The sequence below is a fragment of the Arachis ipaensis genome, chromosome B2 (assembly GCF_059453495.1).
Source record: "Arachis ipaensis isolate K30076 ecotype BB chromosome B2, ASM5945349v1, whole genome shotgun sequence".
Lineage (NCBI taxonomy): Eukaryota > Viridiplantae > Streptophyta > Magnoliopsida > Fabales > Fabaceae > Arachis > Arachis ipaensis.
Window position 1 is genome coordinate 98,951,041 of NC_142437.1, and position 20,545 is coordinate 98,971,585.

General features: G+C 38.2%; 1 pseudogene; it reads left to right on the plus strand.

Annotated features, from left to right (window-relative positions):
• Window positions 1-17,562: 17,562 nt before the first annotated feature.
• On the plus strand, window positions 17,563-18,688 carry LOC148574980 (uncharacterized; annotated as a pseudogene).
• The last annotated feature ends 1,857 nt before the right edge of the window (window positions 18,689-20,545 follow it).

Consider the following 20,545-nt stretch of genomic DNA (forward strand, 5'->3'; position numbering starts at 1 on the left):
ACTTCAAATTACTCATGAAGGCACAACTCAGGTAAAGAGATCCAGAATAGACATGCTGAATAGAGAATACAAAATGTTCTCAATGAAGGAAGGAGAGACGATAGATGAACTGTTTGAAAGATTCAACGTCATCGTCACTGGCTAGGATGCTATGGGGATCACATATTCCGAATCTGTGCTTGTGAGAAGAATATTGAGATGTCTCACAAAAGAATGGAAAACCAAAGCAATAGTGATAGCTGAAAGTAGTAGCATTGATACTATGACCTATGATGATTTGAGAGGAAATTTACTTGCCTTTGAAAACACATATTTGAGAAAAGATACAAAAAAGAAAGCAATTGCTCTCAAATCTGTTACTGAACCTCTGGATAATGAATCCAGTGATAACTCATCTGAAAATAATTTTATTTTGTTTGCTAAGAAATTCAGGAAATTGGTGAAGCTGAAGGAACGAAACAAAGGAGGCAGCTCAAGGAAGCCAAAAAGGGATATCAGCAAAGTGATATGTTACAACTGTAAAGAAGCTGGGCACTTCAAGTCTGATTGTCCAAAACTGAAAAAGGAGGACAAGTCGAAAAGAGGAAAGAAGAAAGGCCTCATGGCATCTTAGGAAGACTTGGAAAATGACTCTGATGAATAATCAAAAACCAAGTCTCAAACCTGTCTTATGGCCGATCACATAGAGCAGGTAGTATTTCTTGATCCTTCCACTGAAGACCTTCAACTTATGATTGATCATCTTTCTGAAAAGATTAAATGTTTCTTAAATGAAAACCAAGATCTTGAGTCTTAAATAGAAATACTAAAAGCTGAAAATGGTTTTCTTAAAGATAAATTAAGGGAAGCCGAAACTGCTGTTAATTTTGTTGAAGAAAACAAGCGGTTAAAAGCTGAACTTAAGAGCTGTGAATATCATCATTCTGTGTCTGAAAATCTAAATTATTTTGAGGAAAATGAGTGGCTACATAAAGAGGTAAAAAGACTTAAAGAGGACCTAGCCAGCTTTGCTCAAAGTTCTGAAAATTTAAATCAACTCTTGGCTAGCCAAAAACCTCATTATGATAAAGTTGGTTTGGGTTTTCACAAATCTGAAAAATTTATTGAGAAGTCTTCTTTTACTAACTTGGCATCCACCTCGGATGACATAAGGTTTCAAAACCCAACAAGCTTTAGAAAAATAGCAACTCATAAATTTTGTAGATTATACAATCGAAATGGACATTTTCCTATTCATTGTTTCATAAGAGAAAGGATGATTGGAGATAAAGTTTACAAAATTGTTTGTGAGTATAATGGCATGGGACAAAGAAGATGGTTTGACATCAAAGGATCCAAAAAGATTTGGATACCTAAGATCACTTAAGCTTGTTTTGTAGGTTTGCCTAGTGTCCAAGAGAAAAGACAACATGTGGTATATAGATAGTGGGTGCTCTAGGCATATGACCGAAAAGTCAACATTCTTCATCAAGTTTGATGAGTATGATGGAGGCTTTGTTATTTTCAGGGACAATGGAAAAGGAAAAATAGTGGCCATAGATAAAGTGGGTAAGAATTTCTCTTCTTTCATTAATGATGTTTTGCTTGTTGATGGATTAAAGCACAATCTACTAAACATTAGCCAATTGTGTGATCTTGGTTATGAGGTTATTTTTTAAAAATTGTATTGCTTGGTTATTTGTGAAAAATCCGATGAAATTTTGTTTGAAGCTAAAAGATGTAATAATGTGTATAGATTAACTCTAGAGGATTTAAAAGATAAAAAAGTAACATGTTTTACTTCTCTTGAATCTGAAAAATGGCTTTGGCATAAGAAATTGGGTCATGCAAGCATATACCAAATTTCTAAGATTGTTAAGAAAAACTTGGTTAAAGGAATTCCTAATATTAAATTTGATAAGGATATTACTTGTGATGCTTGTCAACTAGACAAACAAGTAAGATCTTTTTTTTAAACCAAAAGATAGAATACTCCCTAAAAGGCCATTGAAAATGTTGCATATTGATCTTTTTTGTTTAAAAGAGTCTAATGATGATATCTTGTTTGTTCAAGTTTATGTGGATGACATTGTGTTTGATTCGGCTAATGAAGCCTTATGTGAAGAGTTTGGAAAACTTATGACTAGTGAAACTTTTGAGAGATATATATTATCAAAAGTAAAATTAATTTTTTAAAATGTTAAAAAATAATTTATAAGTTATAATTAATTTTATATAATTTAAACAAAAAATCAATTTTTTAAAAAGAAAAATCAATTTTTAGATAAAAAAGTTAGTTTTGTAAATAAAAATAGATTTTTATGTGAAAAACTAATTTTTTTCTTGTACAAACTGATTTTTTTTTAAATTGATTTTTTATTTAAAATCAAATTGGCTTATTAACTTAAATAAAATTTTTTATTAATCAAAATCAGAATTATTTTTTGTTAATCTTAACTATATATAATCCTACATATTAATAATAATTTTAAAAATAAAATAATTATATTTATAAATTTATTTTAATATAAATACTATTATATAATTTTTTATTAAGATTTCTGGCCCCTCCAAAAAAATTTTTTAAGCTCCACTACTGGTTAGGATTAAATCTAATTAATGGTCCAGATTAATCATCTAGAACCTTTATTATAAATATCTATCCTACCACAACTTTCTAAATACTTTTAGATTATTCTATACTACTCTTCATACTTCTATATACATCACGACTCTTCTAGAATACTCTATGACCTCCTAAAGTCTTCTAAAACTTTCTAGAGTATTCTAGGACCTTCTACGATATTCTAGAACGTTCCGAAACTATCTAGAGTATTTTCAAATACTCCAGAAAACTATTCAAATACCATTAAATATAACTTTCTAAAATTTATCGTGATAAGGGGCTGACCCAACCACAAATTTTTTTAAAAAAAGATATGTACGTAAAACAAAAATGCTATGTACAACTTATAATCAGCCACCATGTATTTCTATATAAATATATGTATTATTCAACTTATTTTAATATATATTTTATATTTTAACATATATCATACGAATTGCTAGTTTAGGGTAAGATCTTTTTGTGTACAAATAGCATAATTGTAAGTAAAATTAGGTTTTCATTGTTTCACACACAAACAAGTAGCCAGCAAATGTCTCTGTCACTTAGTCTCTCACTCCTACCACTACGATTTTGCAATTTGCTTTTACCTTTCAGCCGCTGATGAGCGGATGTTTTATACGCTTTTTGGGGTTAATTTCATATAGTTTTTAGCATGATTTGGTTAGTTTTTAGTATATTTTCATTAGTTTTTAGGCAAAATTCATATTTCTGGACTTTACTATGAGTTTGTGTGTTTTTCTGTAATTTCAGGTATCTTCTGGCTGAAATTGAGGGAGCTGAGCAAAAATCTGATTCATGCTGAAAAAGGACTGCTGATGCTGTTGGATTCTGACCTCTCAGCACTCGGAATGAATTTTCTGGAGCTACAGAAGTCTAATTGGCGCGCTTCCAATTGCGTTGGAAAATAGACATCTAGGGCTTTCCAGCAATATATAATAGTCCATACTTTGCTTAAGAATAGATGACATAAACTGGCGTTCAACGCCAGTTCCATGTTGCAGTCTGGCGTCCAGCGCCAGAAACAAGTTACAAGTTGGAGTTCAACGCCAGAAACAGGTTACAACCTGGCGTTGAACGCCCAAAACAGCCCAGACACGTGAGAAGCTTAAGTCTCAGCCCCAGCACACACCAAATGGGCCCCAGAAGTGGATTTCTGCACCAATTATCTTAGTTTATTCATTTTCTGTAAACCTAGGTTACTAGTTTAGTATTTAAACAACTTTTAGAGATTTATTTTGTACCTCATGACATTTTTAGATCTGAACTTTGTACTCTTTGACGGCATGAGTCTCTGAACTCCATTGTTGGGGGTGAGGAGCTCTGCTGTGTTTCGATGAATTAATGCAACTATTTCTGTTTTCTATTCAAACACGCTTGTTTCTATCTAAGATGTTTATTCGCACTTCAATATGATGGATGTGATGATCCGTGACACTCATCATCATCCTCAACCTATGAACGCGTGCCTGACAACCACCTCCGTTCTACCTTCGATTGAATAAATATCTCTTGGATTCCTTAATCAAAATCTTCGTGGTATAAGCTAGAATCCCTTGGCAGCATTCTTGAGAATCCGGAAAGTCTAAACCTTGTCTGTGGTATTCCGAGTAGGATTCAGGGATTGAATGACTGTGACGAGCTTCAAACTCACAAGGGCTGGGCGTAGTGATAGACGCAAAAGGATCAATGGATCCTATTCCAGCATGAGTGGGAACCGACAGATGATTAGCCGTGCGGTGACAGCGCACCTGGACCCTTTTCACTGAGAGGACGGATGGTAGCCATTGACAACGGTGATCCACCAACACACAGCTTGCCATAGGAGGAACCTTACGTGCGTGAAGGAGAAGGCAGGGAGAAAGCAGAGATTCAGAAGACAAAGCATCTCCAAAACTCCAACATATTCTCCATTACTGCAGAACAAGTATTTAATTAATGCTCTTTTATTCTTCGAAATTCATACTGATAATTATAATTGATTTCCTAACTAAGATTTACAAGATAACCATAGATTGCTTCAAACCAACAATCTCCGTGGGATCGACCCTTACTCACGTAAGGTATTACTTGGACGACCCAGTGCACTTGCTGGTTAGTGGTACGAATTGTGAAAAGTGTGATTCACAATTTGTGCACCAAGTTTTTGGCGCCGTTGCCGGGGATTGTTCGAATTTGGACAACTGACAGTTTATTTTGTTGCTTAGATTAGAAAAAAAATTTTTTTCTTTTAAAATTTTCAAAATTTGTGTTCTTTGTTCTTCCTTCATCTTCAAGTTATTCTTGTTTATTTTTCTTGTTTGATCTTTAGTTTTTCTTGTTCTGTTTCTTTTCTTGTTTTTCGTGTGCCTTTTCAAAACATTAGTTTTCAAAAAAAATTATTCTTAGTTATTAAAAATACTTCTTCAAAACAAGTGTTACATTTACTGCCCAATTGGCTAGAGCGTTGGTCTATGTTCTTGGTAATTGGGTATCTTCTTTTTAAATTCTTTTTTCAAAAATAATTTTTCTATTAAATCTTGTGCCAAACTTTAAGTTTGGTATTTTCTTGTTGATTTTTCTTTGGTTTTTGAAAATTTTATTTTGGTTTTCTAAAAATTTTAAGTTTGGTGTTCTACCTTCATGTTCTTGTTGTTCTTGTGATTCTTCGAAGTGTTCTTGAGTCTTCCTTGTGTTTTGATCTTAAAATTTTTAAGTTTGGTGTTCCTTGGTATTTTTCCTCCAAAATTTTTGAAAACAAGGAGCATTAGATCCAAAAATTTTAAGTTGTATGTCTTTTATGTGTTTTTCTCTTTCATCATAAAATTCAAAAATCAAAAAAATATCTTTTCTTCATTCCACTCATAATTTTCGAAAAATTAGCATTAAATTAGTCATCAAATTTAAAAATCATATCTTTTTCAAATCATATCTTTTCCAATCAAATCCTTTCAATCATATCTTTTTCAAAACTTCCTAACCATTTTTCTTCTTTCTCTCTCTTCATTTTTCGAAAATCTTCACCCATCTTTATTTATTTTATTTTAGTTTATTTTATTTTCGAAATAAATAAATAAATAAATAAAAATATTTTTTTCTATTTTTACATTATCTCCCTTTCTCCATCATGGATCTAAGTGGAAATGAACAGTCCAGAAGGACTCTGGGGTCATATGCTAACCCCACTACTACTTCATATGGGAGTAGTATCAGTATACCCTCCATTAGAGTCAGTAGCTTTGAGCTGAATCCTCAGCTCATTATCATGGTGCAGCAAAGTTGCCAGTATTTCGGTCTTCCACAGGAAGAACCTACAGAGTTTCTGGTACTATTTTTACAAATTGCTGACACATTTCATGATAAGGAAGTAGATCAGGATGTCTACAGACTATTACTGTTTCTATTTGCTGTAAAAGACCAAGCTAAGAGGTGGTTAAATAACCAACCTAAGGCTAGCATAAGGACATGGAAACAGCTGTCAGAAAAATTCCTGAATCAATATTTTCCTCCAAAAAGGATGACACAGCTAAGGCTGGACATCCAAAGCTTTAAACAAGGAGATAATGAATCTCTTTATGATGCATGGGAGAGATACAGAGAGATGCTAAGAAAGTGCCCCTCTGAAATGTTTTCAGAGTGGGTTCAGTTAGACATCTTCTATTATGGGCTTACAGGAAGGGCTCAGATTTCTCTAGATTACTCAGCTGGTGTATCTATCCACATGAGAATGACAATTGAAGAAGCTCAAGAGCTCATTGATACAGTTGCCAGAAATCAGCATCTGTACCTAAGCAGTGAACCTTCCATGAAAGAAGAGGCTAGAACAGTAACTGCTGAACTCAGTCCTGCAGAACAAGCTACTGAATTCAATCAGCAATTGGATTTTCTAACAAAATAGTTAGCCGAATTCAAGGAGAGACTACAAGAGACAAGAATGGCTAATATAAATATGGAAGTACAATTAAAGCAAACAAAGCAGCAGCTGTCAAAACAAATAACAGAAGAGTGCCAAGCAGTTCAATTGAGAAGTGGCAAAACATTAGATGCCCCTCCTCAAGGTAGCAAGAAGCCAAGAAATGAGCAAACTATCCAAAATCCATCTGAGGACAGTAAGAGCCCGGAGAGGAATAATTCTGGCAATCAAACGCCAGAAATTGGGTGGAAAGCTGGCGTTGAACGCCCAAACCATGCTCAGTCCTAGCGTTCAACGCCAGAAACAAGCAAGGAATTGGCGTTGAACGCCCAAAAGAAGCACAGTTCTGGCGTTCATACGCCAGGAACAGGTGAGGAGTTGGCGTCCAACGTCACTCCAGCTTCTAACCCTGGCATTCAAATGCCAGTGAGGGATCAGACATACACAAGTGCTGATAACAACCCCTCTAAAAAGGCTTATCCAACCACCTCTGTAGGAAATAAACCTGCAGCAACTAAGGTTGAAGAATATAAAGCCAAGATACCTTATCCTCAAAAACTCCGCCAAGAGGAGCAGGATAAGCAATTTGCTCGCTTTGCAGATTATCTCAGGACTCTTGAAATAAAGATTCAGTTTGCAGAGGCACTTGAGCAAATACCTTCTTATGCCAAGTTCATGAAAGAGATCTTGAGTCATAAGAAGGATTGGAGAGAAACTGAAAGAGTTCTCCTCACTGAAGAATGCAGTACAGTCATTCTGAAAAGCTTTCCAGAAAAGCTTAAAGATCCCGGAAGCTTTCTGATACCATGCATATTAGAGGGTAATTGCACCAAGACAGCCTTATGTGATCTTGGGGCAAGCATCAACCTAATACCTGCATCCACTATCAGAAAGCTTGGTTTAACTGAAGAAGTTAAACCAACCCGGATATGTCTCCAACTTGCTGATGGCTCCATTAAATACCCGTCAGGCGTGATTGAGGACATGATTGTTAGGGTTGGGCCATTCGCCTTTCTCACTGACTTTGTAGTGCTGGAAATAGAGGAGCATAAGAGTGCTACTCTCATCCTAGGAAGACCTTTCCTAGCAACTGGATGAACTCTCATTGATGTCCAAAAGGGGGAAGTCACCCTGAGAGTCAATGAGGATGAGTTTAAGTTGAATGCTGTCAATGCCATGCAGCATCCAGACACACCAAAAGACTGCATGAAAGTTGATCTTATTGACTCTTTTGGTAGAGGAGATCAACATGGCTGAGAGTCTCGAATCAGAGTTGGAAGATATCTTTAAAGATGTTCAACCTGATCTTGAGGATTCAGAGGAATTGAAAGAGCCTCTGAAATTTCCTCAGGAAGAGGAAAAACCTCCTAAACCCGAGCTCAAACCATTACCACCATCCCTGATATATGCATTTCTGGGAAGAGGTGACACTTTTCCAGTGATCATAAGCTCTGCTTTAAATCCACAGGAAGAGGAAGCACTAATTCAAGTGCTAAGGACACACAAGACAGCTCTTGGGTGGTCCATAGGTAACCTTAAGGGCATAAGCCCAGCTAGATGCATGTACAAGATCTTATTGGAGGTCAATGCTAAGCCAGTGGTTCAACCACAGAGGCGGCTAAATCCAGCCATGAAGGAAGTGGTGCAGAAAGAGGTCACCAAATTACTGGAGGTTGGGATTATTTATCCTATTTCTGATAGCCCATGGGTGAGCCCTGTCCAAGTCGTCCCCAAAAAGGGATGCATGACAGTGGTTCATAATGAAAAAATGAACTAGTTCCTACAAGAACAGTTACAGGGTGGCGCATGTGTATTGACTACAGAAGGCTCAATACAGCCACCAGAAAGGATCATTTTCCTTTACCATTCATAGACCAGATGTTAGAAAGACTAGCATGTCATGATTATTACTATTTTTTGGATGGCTATTCAGACTACAACCAAATTGCAGTAGATCCCCAGGATCAAGAGAAAACAACATTCACATGTCCATCTGGAGTGTTTGCTTACAGAAGGATGCCATTTGGGCTGTGTAATGCGCCTGCAACCTTTCAGAGATGCATGCTCTCTATTTTCTCTGATATGGTGGAAAAATTTCTGGAAGTCTTCATGGATGACTTCTCAGTATATGGAGACTCATTCAGCTCCTGTCTTGATCACCTGACACTGGTTTTGAAAAGATGCCAAGAGACCAACCTGGTTTTAAACTGGGAAAAATGTCACTTTATGGTGATTGAAGGGATTGTCCTTGGACATAAAATTTCAAACAAGGGAATAGAGGTGGATCAAGCTAAAATAGAAATAATTGAAAAATTACCACCACTTGCCAATGTTAAGGCAATCAGAAGCTTTCTGGGGCATGCAGGATTCTATAGGAGGTTTATAAAGGATTTTTCAAAAATTGCAAAATCTCTAAGCAACCTGCTAGCTGCTGACACGCCATTTGTGTTTGACACAGAGTGCCTGCAGGCTTTTAAAACTCTGAAAGCTAAGCTGGTCACAGCACCAGTTATCTCTGCACTAGACTAGACATTACCATTCGAATTAATGTGTGATGCCAGTGATCACGCCATTGATGCAGTACTAGGCCAGAGGCATGACAAGCTTCTGCATGTCATTTATTATGCTAGCCGTGTTTTAAATGATGCCCAGAAAAATTACACAACTACAGAAAAGGAATTACTTGCAGTGGTCTATGCCATTGACAAGTTTAGATCATACTTGGTAGGATCAAAAGTGATTGTGTACACTGACCATGCTGCTCTTAAATATCTACTCACAAAGCAGGATTCAAAACCCAGGCTTATAAGATGGGTGTTGCTTCTGCAAGAGTTTGATATAGAAATAAGAGACAGAAAAGGGACAGAGAACCAAGTGGCTGATCATCTGTCCCGGATAGAGCCAATAGAAGGGGCGTCCCCCCTCTTTTGAGATCTCTGAAACCTTTCCAGATGAGCATTTATTTGCCATTCAGGAAACACCATGGTTTGCAGACAAAGCAAACTATAAAGCTGCAAGGTTCATACCCAAGGAGTACAGCAGGCAACAAAAGAAAAAATTAATTACTGATGCAAAGTACTACTTGTGGGATGAACCCTATCTCTTTAAGAGATATGCAGACGGAATAATCCGTAGGTGTGTGCCTAAAGAAGAAGCACAGAAGATCTTATGGCATTGCCATGGATCACAATATGGAGGCCATTTCGGAGGTGAGCGAACAGCCACCAAGGTCCTCCAATGTGGTTTCTACTGGCCTACACTTTACAGAGATTCCTGAGAGTTTGTACGTAACTGTGACAGTTGCCAGAGAGCTGGTAATTTGCCTCATGGTTACGCCATGCCTCAACAAGGAATCTTGGAGATTGAGCTGTTTGATGTATGGGGTATTGATTTCATGGGGCCTTTCCCACCATCATACTCAAACACTTATATTCTGGTGGCAGTTGACTATGTATCAAAATAGGTAGAGGCCATTGCCACACCCACAAATGATACTAAAACAGTGCTGAAGTTCCTCTAGAAACATATCTTCAGCAGGTTTGGTGTCCCTAGGGTACTAATCAGTGATGGGGGCACTCACTTCTACAACAAACAACTTTACTCTGCCATGGTTCGGTATGGGATTCGCCACAAGGTGGCAACTCCATATCATCCACAAACAAATGGGCAAGCTGAAGTTTCTAACAGAGAACTAAAAAGAATCCTGGAACGGACTGTAAGTACCCGTAGAAAGGATTGGGCACGAAGCTTGGATGACGCTCTGTAGGCTTACAGAACAGCATTCAAGACTCCTATAGGGACCTCTCCATACCAACTTGTGTATGGTAAGGCTTGTCACCTGCCCGTGGAACTGGAACATAAGGCCTATTGGGCAACCAGATTCCTAAACTTTGATGCCAAATTAGCTAGAGAAAAAAGATTGCTCCAGCTGAATGAGCTAGAGGAATTCAGATTCACTGCTTTCGAAAATGCCAAGCTTTATAAAGAGAAATAAAAAAGGTGGCATGACAGAAAGCTGTCATCTAGAATCTTTGAACCAGGACAAAAGGTTCTGTTGTTTAACTCTAGGCTCAGGCTATTCCCTGGGAAACTGAAATCCCGGTGGAGGGGACCATATGTGATTACAAGTGTATCACCATACGGTTATGTGGAGCTTCAAGATATTGATTCTGATAAGAAGTTCATTGTTAATGGACAGAGAATCAAGCACTATCTTGAAGTTAATGTTGAGCAAGAGTGCTCAAGGCTGAGGCTAGATTAAAAGCTCAGCAAGGTCCAGCTAAAGACAATAAAGAAGCGCTTGCTGGGAGGCAACCCAGCCATTAGCTAACTTTTTCTGTTATTTGATTCTATTTTTTTATTTTAATTGCATGAGCTTAATATTAACAAGGTAAAGAATCAATTGCATAAGTTCACAGGGCTACAGAAGGATTCAGAGCACAAAACAGGAAAAAGGAGCTCACTGGCAAGAAAACGCCAGTAAAAGGCTGTTTTGGGCGTTCAACGCCCAAAAGAAGCATCCACTGGGCGTTGAACGCCAGTAAGGATAGCCATCTGGGCGTTAAACGCCAGAAAGAAGCATCTTCTGGGCGTTGAACGCTAGAAAGAAGCACCTTCTGGGTGTTTAACGCCAGATTGACAGCATCATGGGCGTTTAGAAAAACGCCCAATGAAAAAGGAGTTCCTGGCGTTCAACGCCAGAAAGAAGCAACAGCTGGGCGTTGAACGCCCAGGAGAAGTAGCATTTGGGCGTTAAACGCCCAAAACATGCAGCATTTGGGCGTTTAACGCCAGGATGGTGGGGAGGAGGTAAATTCATTTTTGTTTCACATTTTTTATTTTAATTTTAATTTTCATGTCTCAATTCATGATTTCTTGCATAAACATGTTACAAACCCTAATTTCTAAAAACCCTAATTTCTAAAAACCCTACTTTAAAAATGTCAAATGTATCTTAATCCATAAACACAAATTCTTTTTCAATCCAATCCAACTCTTTTTCAAATTTTCTAAAACAAATCTATCTCTTTTCCTTCTAAAATCTTTTCAACTCATCAATATCTTTTTCAAATCTCCACATTACCTTTTTCAAAATCCAAATTTATCCTTTTCAAATATCTTTCATATCTTTTCAATTTAAAATCACATCTTTTCATATCATACTTATTTTTTATAAATCATATCTTCTATCTTATCTTTTTAAAAATTTCGAAAACCCACCCCCTCCCTTTTAAATCCACATTCGGCCTCCCTCCTCTCATCCACCATTCGACACTAGCTCTCCTTCTCTCCCTCTCCTTTCTTTTCTTTTGCTTGAGGACAAGCAAACCTCTAAGTTTGGTGTGTTTATCCGTGATCACTAAATTATACCCACTAAGATCATGGCTCCTAAAGAAAAACAACCCACTCCAAGAGACAAGAAAGAGAGTATTCCAAAACCACTTTGGAATCAAGGGAAGTTCTTAACCAAAGAACATTCAGACCATTACTACAAAATAATGGGTCTAAGATCAGTGATCCCGGAAGTCAAGTTCGATCTGAAAGAAGATGAATATCCGGAGATCCAAGAGCAGATTCGAAACAGGAACTGGGAAGTCCTAGCTAATCCTGAAACAAAAGTGGGAAGGAATATGGTTCAGGAGTTCTACGCTAATCTGTGGCAAACAGACAGGCAGAGAATATCTGGAACTGCCCTCCATGACTATCGGACTATGGTCAGAGGAAAGATTGTTCACATCCACCCTGACAAAATCAGGGAGATCTTTAAGCTACCTCAGCTGAAAGATGACCCAGACTCCTTCAATAGGAGAATGATGAGAACAAACAAGGGCCTGAAAAAGATTCTAGAGGATATATGCATCTCTGGAGCCAGGTGGACCACCAGCAGCAAGGGTGTCCCAAATCAACTCAAGAGAGAAGATATCAAACTAATCGCCAGAGGATGGCTGGACTTCATTGGGCATTCTATATTGCCCACTAGCAACCGTTCTGAAGTCACCGTTAAAAGAGCAGTGATGATCCATTGCATTATGTTGGGAAAAGAAGTGGAAGTTCATCAACTGATTCCATCTGAATTTTACATACTTGCAAACAAGAACTCCAAGGATGCCAAGTTGGCTTATCCAAGCCTAATCTCTATGCTCTGCAAGGATGCTGGAGTAAGGATAGGAATAACGGAGTACATCTCAGTAGAGCAACTAATCACTAAAACCACAATGGAAAAACAACAAGTGCAGGATGACCCCATCAAGAGGAGAGCACAGGAATTTCTCCCAGAAATTCCTCAATTTGAATATTGGGAACATCTTGAAGCATCTGTTACTAAATTGCAAGAAGCTTTGGACCAAATAAAAGAAGAACAGCAAAACCAAAACAGCATGCTCTGCAAACTGCTCAGGGAACAAGAAGAGCAAGGGCGTGACTTAAAGGAACTGAAGCGTCAGAAGTTATCTCTTGAAGGACCAAGCACCCCACAGACTAGAGGAACATTCACATCCCAAATTCAAGGTTGTTGAGTTCTAATCTTAGCCTTAACTCTGTGATAATTGTTCTTATTTGAGTTTTACCTTAGAAGTTATAGTAGCAATTAGTAGTGATTTTATATCCAATTAAGCTATAATTTATTTTTCTCATCATCATTAAACATGAATAAAATAGAAGATTTTCTTTAGAATAAGGAGGTAATATTTTTTCGAATTCTTAATAAAAGAAATTCTAATTATTTACATGTGGTGGCAATACTTTCTGCCTTCTAAATGAATGCCTGAACATAGCATATGTCTTTGGAATTTGATGTTCTTGAATGTTAAATATGTTGGCTCTTGAAAGAATGATGAACATGAGACATGTTATTGATAATCTGAAAAATCATAAAAATGATTCTTGAAGCAAGAAAAAGTAGTGAATACAAAGCTTGCAGAAAAAAAAAGAGAGAAAGAAAAAGCAAGCAGAAAAAGTCAATAGCCCTTAAAACCAAAAGGCAAGGGTAATAAAAAGGATCCAAGGCTTTGAGCATCAGTGGATAGGAGGGCCTAAGGGAATCAAATCCTGGTCTAAGCGGCTAAACCAAGCTGTCCCTAACCATGTGCTTGTGGCGTGAAGGTGTCAAGTGAAAACTTGAGACTGAGCGGTTAAAGTCAAGGTCCAAAGCAAAAAGAAGAGTGTGCTTAGGAACCCTGGACACCTCTAATTGAGAACTTTAGCAAAGCTGAGTCACAATCCGAAAAGGTTCACCCAATTATGTGTCTGTGGCAATTATGTATCCGGTGGTAATACGGGAAAACAAAGTGCTTAGGGCCACGGCCAAGACTCATAAAGTAGCTGTGTTCAAGAATCAACATACTGAACTAGGAGAATCAATAACATTATCTGAATTCTAAGTTCCTATAGATACCAATCATTCTGAGCTTCAATGGATAAAGTGAGATGCCAAAACTGTTCGGAAGCAAAAAGCTACTAGTCCCGCTCATCTAATTAGAATCTGAGCTTCACTCAAGAACTCTGAGATATTATTGCTGCGTGACTTATTTGTATTCTATTTTATTTGTCTAGTTGCTTGGGGACAAGCAACAGTTTAAGTTTGGTGTTGTGATGAGCGGATGTTTTATACGCTTTTTGGGGTTAATTTCATATAGTTTTTAGCATGATTTGGTTAGTTTTTAGTATATTTTCATTAGTTTTTAGGAAAAATTTATATTTCTGGACTTTACTATGAGTTTGTATGTTTTTTTGTAATTTCAGGTATCTTCTGGCTGAAATTGAGGGAGCTGAGCAAAAATCTGATTCAGGCTGAAAAAGGACTGCTGATGTTGTTGGATTCTGACCTCTCAGCACTTGGAATGGATTTTCTGGAGCTACAGGAGTCCAATTGGCGCGCTTCCAATTGCGTTGGAAAGTAGACATCCAGGGCTTTCCAGCAATATATAATAGTCCATACTTTGCTCAAGGATAGATGACTTAAACTGGCGTTCAACGCCAGTTCCATGTTGCAGTCTGGCGTCCAGCGCCAGAAACAAGTTACAAGTTGGAGTTCAACGCCAGAAACAGGTTACAACCTGGCGTTGAATGCCCAAAACAGCCCAGGCACGTGAGAAGCTTAAGTCTCAGCCCCAGCACACACCAAGTGGGCCCCAGAAGTGGATTTCTGCACCAATTATCTTAGTTTATTCATTTTCTGTAAACCTAGATCTGAACAACTTTTAGAGATTTATTTTGTACCTCATGACATTTTTAGATCTGAACTTTGTACTCTTTGATGGCATGAGTCTCGGAACTCTATTGTTGGGGGTGAGGAGCTCTGCTGTGTTTCGATGAATTAATGCAACTATTTCTGTTTTCTATTCAAACACGCTTGTTTCTATCTAAGATGTGTATTCGCACTTCAATATGATGGATGTGATGATCCGTGACACTCGTCATCATCCTCAACCTATGAACGCGTACCTGACAACCATCTCCGTTCTACCTTCGATTGAATAAATATCTCTTGGATTCCTTAATCAGAATCTTCGTGGTATAAGCTAGAATCCCTTGGCAGCATTCTTGAGAATCCGGAAAGTCTAAACCTTGTCTGTGGTATTCCGAGTAGGATTCAGGGATTGAATGACTGTGACGAGCTTTAAACTCACAAGGGCTGGGCGTAGTGACAGACGCAAAAGGATCAATGGATCCTATTCCAACATGAGTGGGAACCGACAAATGATTAGCCGTGCGGTGACAGCGCACCTGGACCCTTTTCACTGAGAGGACGGATGGTAGCTATTGACAACGGTGATCCACCAACACACAGCTTGCCATAGGAGAAACCTTGCATGCGTGAAGGAGAAGGTAGGGAGAAAGCAGAGATTCAGAAGACAAAGCATCTCCAAAACTCCAACATATTCTCCATTACTGCAGAACAAGTATTTAATTAATGCTCTTTTATTCTTCGAAATTCATACTGATAATTATAATTAATTTTCTGACTAAGATTTACAAGATAACCATAGATTGCTTCAAACCAACAATTTCTGTGGGATCGACCCTTACTCACGTAAGGTATTACTTGGACGACCCAGTGCACTTGCTGGTTAGTGGTACGAGTTGTGAAAAGTGTGATTCACAATTTGTGCACCAGCCACTCATTGTTGCCCCTCTTTACCCATGATCTTTGCACCATTTTGACTCTACCACTTCTGTATTTTAGCCTCTCACTTCTTGTTCCTACAATCTCTGCTCTCATCAACCTTCTGCATCCTCTACATCTTCATCATTTGCAAGTATTTTATAGGCTTGTAACATCCATATTCTCTCCATCTCTGGACATATATACTTCTCTTCTCCTCGTCTAGCATTTTTTTCCTTTTCTTTTCTTTTCTGTTATGGGCTTATGGCTCTCTTCTCTAATTATGTTCTTAACAATAATGGTATTTTTTTATTCTAGCTCATGTCTCTCTATTTTATCAATTTCTCTATTTTATTTTTTTTCTTTTATTACTTGTTCCGGTGTGAAAGATATCTCTGAGGTATAGCTCGTCTTTCTGAAACTCAGACCAGCTTTTCTTGGAGCAGGAGGATGGAACGTCGTCTACTTGCTGGGGAGGCGGCGTTGGGCACCTGCAAAGGGACTCCAACGCTCAAGTAAGAGTGTGAAGTAATTCAAAGTAAAACTGAATGTATTGCGTACCTCTAGCTTAGTGGCTTGCTCGTATATATATTGATTTGTTGTGAGGTTTGTTATTCGTATCAGGTTTGTTATTCGTATCTTTGCTGCTACTTTGACGGGGTCTTCAATTAGTGCTTTGACAGATGGGAGTTGTGGTAGTGCAGTTAGAGAGATTTGCAAAAGTTTGATTCCGAGCTATTAGGTTAGTTTTGGTAACGGATCATAGCCCCCAAGCTAAACCTGTTTGAAGAACTGAGCTATAACAGGTTGAGCTTCAGAGGTATAGCTCAGAATCAGAAGTGGTCGAAGCCCCCAAGCTCAACTTGGTTATTGTGAATTCTGAAAAATGTGAGGATTGGCTGATATATTTTTTTGGAGGTTAAGTTGGATTCAAAGTGTTTTTGCCTTGGAAGAGAGAGAATGTGCTTTTGGAAAAGACAGGTGCATTTAATGTTTATTGGGTAACGAAGCAGTGGTGTATAGTAACCGTTGATTTGTGGTGTGCCCTTTTGTATCAACGGAGGGGGTTTGTTGTGGGTTTGCTGAGTGGAAGTGGTGGGGTAGTGGGTAGTTCTTAGTTGTTTCTTCGAATTTTTTGTGTTACTTTTTTACAGTATTGGATTTGTGTTGCTGAAGATGAGTAAGAAAGGTTAGCCACTCTTTGACTTGGTCTCTCTTTCTTTACTGCTTTTCCTTTTATTTTTGAAATGGAGAAAGGGAAACGGGTTATGGTGGGGACGACTGTCAAGGGTAGGGAAAAAGGAGGTTGACGATGAGAAAGATAATATTGTGGAGGAAGTTTGGGTTTGGGATCCTGACGACCCTTTTTCCTGGGTAGCGGAGTCAGTGAAGACTTACTCTTTTGTTTTCGATGATGAGCAGAGCGTGTCTCAGCTAGGCTCGGTATGGTCATGGGTTAGGGCAGGTAGTGGTATTAGTCTTAGGTTTTTACCTTGTGGTGCCGCTGATCGTGTTTATGACCGTGGTGAGGGGTTCGAGTATTTCTTCATGTATAGTTGTGTTTTCGTGGATTTGGGGGTGAAATTTTCGTTTTCTGAGTTTGAGCGTGGGGCATTAATGCAGCTTAAGTGTGCACCATCCCAGTTACATCCTAACTCCTAGGCGTTTGTTAGAGCATTTGAGATTTTAATGGATTATCTAGAGGTTGAGCCATTGCTGGAAGTGTTTTATGCGCTTTTCCAATGTAAGGGGGTTAAGAGAGGTTGCTGGTTGAACCTAGCCAGTGCCCCTGGTCGAGCTATTTTTAGTTTGTATAGGTATTCCTATAAAGGTTTTAAGTCTATATTTCTGAAAGTGAGTGTTGCGGAGGACGAGTTTCCCTAGTATATTGATGACTATCTTTTGGAGAAATTCCCTTTGTCTTGGGTTCCAAGGCCAAGGTAGATTTTGGGTATGGATAGAATGGAGTATAGGAATGAAATGGTTGTCGAGTTTTTGGTTAATCATATATCGTCTTCTGGCTTGTTGTCTGTGGTTGAATTTCTTAATTTGGAGATGGATAAAGGTGCTCTGTTGAAGTATATAGGTAATTGTTGCATAGATTTTTGTTTGTATGCGTGTTATATGTTATGTGACTTCTTTGTTGGTTTTTTTGTAGTTGAAAATGCTCCGAAGGTAACTTCCAATGGTCTACGAGCATATTTTCGGTCTAAAAATGTCGAAAAACAAGGTTCGAGCAGTCATACTGTTGCAGAGAAGGGTGCTGAGGTTGACCAACCATTGTCTAAAAAGGTGAGCTTTTAAGCGAAAAAAGGTTTGATGGAAAAAAAGAGAGGCCTGTGAATTTAGCCGAGGATAAGCTCGACGAGAAGGACATTGATTTGGAAGTGGTGAAGCGTTTTACTGAAAACCAGAGGGTGCTTCATGGATATAGGGGAGATCAAGACTTGACGTCTCTTTAGGTTGAGCACTTCCCGTTGAGTATGGTGGCTGATGAGTATTGCCAGAACCCAGATGATGTCAAGCTTGTTCAAGAGGTTGGCGATATGGGAGTTTTTCAGTATCTTCAGGTATAATATATTTATTTGTCTTGTTTTAGTAGTGTTAGCTTATGTTGGTATGATTTGTCTTGTTTGTTATTTCAGGTGATAGGAGCTCGGCTGATGTGATCGGCCGAACGCAGGAGCTCAAGCATGCGAGGGATTCATTTGATAAGGCGTCGGTTGATCAGCTGATGCAGGATAATTTGGAGAAGGGGAATAAGCTTTGTACTGCTTTAGATCTGGTGGATTCTTTACAGGAGAAATTGACAGCCGCCGAGGATGCTGGAAAGAAAATCAGCGAAGAGAAGACTGCTCTAGAGGCTAGGTTGATTGTCCTTGGTGTTGAGAAGAAGCAGCTTGAGACTGAGAAGGAAGATCATGGGCTTGAAATGTTCGCTGTTGGTTTTGAGAGGGCGGTTAAGCAGGCAAAGTTTCTGGCGCCTGCGGTGGATTTGTTTGCGATGGATCCGTGCAAAGTAGTTGTCGGCAATGAGTTGGTTGATGATGATGGTGTTGAGGGTGAGGGTGAAAAACCTAATGTTTAGTTTGTAATGGATTTGTTTGTTTTTGTATTTTGAAACTTCTAGACTTATACCCGTTTTGGCTGTGTTTGATGTGTTTGTTATGAACTGCTGGCTTTTAGCCAAACAAATTTAAAAATGTTAGTATTTGGTTGCATGTATCTGTTACATGTTTGTTTTTTGTGAAAATTGTTTGTTGAATATTTCAAATTGTGGTATGGGCAGTAGTCGGTCAAGTAGAATATGAGATAGAACGTATATAATAGTTACTATTTGTTATTGTAATATGGTGAACGAAAGAAAAAGTGCGGGGTGGTGTGCCTCATTAAAACCTCTCCAGCAAAACCCTCCTTAGGGATAAAATCTGGTAGTAGGAAAAAGAGTGCATCACCATGTCCGACTTATAGACTAACTGAAATACATTCTTAAAGAAGATATGTTCCAACTATTTGGTAAGATAGTTCCATCGAGTTTTTGTAGTTTGTAGGCTCCTCTGCCGATAACTTTAAGTACTCGGAATGGTCCATCCCAGTTTGCACTTAGCTTGCCATGTCCTGGTGGTCGTCGTACGTCCTCTATTTTTTTGAGGACGAGGACGCCTTCTGAGAGTGTTCTTGGTTTGAGTTTCTTGTTGTATTTCCGAGCTATAGCTCATTTAGCTGCTAGCTGTTGTAGTGCTGACTTGTCTAGGTTTTCTTCGATGAGGTCAAGCTCGGTTCTTCTGGTTTCGATGTTGTCACTTTCGCTGACGTTTGTATTTCTGGAATTTTGTAAAGAGATCTTGATGGGTAGCATGGCATCACATCCGTATACCAGTCTAAAGGGGATTTCCTTTGTTGATGATTGTTCTGTTGTGTTGTAGCTCCAAAGTACTTTAGGGATAAGCTCGGCCCATTCTCCTTTGGAATCTTCGAGTTTCTTTTTAAGGCCCTGTAAAATTATCTTATTGGCAGCTGATGAGCGAATTGTTGTGATGGTATAGAATTTCCTCAAATGAATGAAGTCTCGTTGCAAGTATAGTTCTACACCAACAAACAATCCTCCCAATCAAAAATTTAGTTTGTCACAAGTACAACCCCAATAAGAATTAACCAAAGTATTTAGACTACGGGTCGTGTCACAAGAAATTTCAATGAAATGGTCAATTATTGGCTATGAAGAACAAGGGGTTTGATTGATAAAAGGGCAATAAAATAAATGACAAGAAGAGTAAAGAGAGCAATTAAAGAAAGAAATTAATAAAGAGAGACATTCATGGCAAGGATTGAGAATATAGGCCTTCCATCCTAGTCACTAATCACAACAATAATTAACAAGAATTTATCTTATTTCGTCATCCCCAATGTTGGAAGAAGGTGTAAGTTATCTTCCATGAGAGAAAGTCAAACAAGACTAGTTAATCTCAATCCAAACGTCCTAATCAACTCACTAATTGGATTAGCAAGAGATTAGAGTCAATGGAAATAATATTAACTAACAACTCTAGATCACCAACATGAGTTGGGTTTTCATTACTCAAGATTACCTAGTTACTCTTTCCAAACCAAGAATGCTCAAAGTCTACCATAAAGTCCAACCAAGCATTTTGTCAAACACTTGGTGGGTACAAAAAGAAAGCATGGTAAATGTGCAAGAATAATAAATCTACCTACTACCAATAGCAAGGGAAATAAATTCACAACTCAATTCATCAATAAAAAGAGACATCAACATCAAATTGCATTAAATGTAAACCAAATCCAACATGAGTATTCATAATCATGAAAGAAGTATAAAAGTAAAATTAACACTACAAACTAAGAGAATGAAAGAGTAGAAGCAAGAATTCACAAAGGAAATGAGATGAAATCATGAAATTGAACCTAGATCTAAGATGGAAAT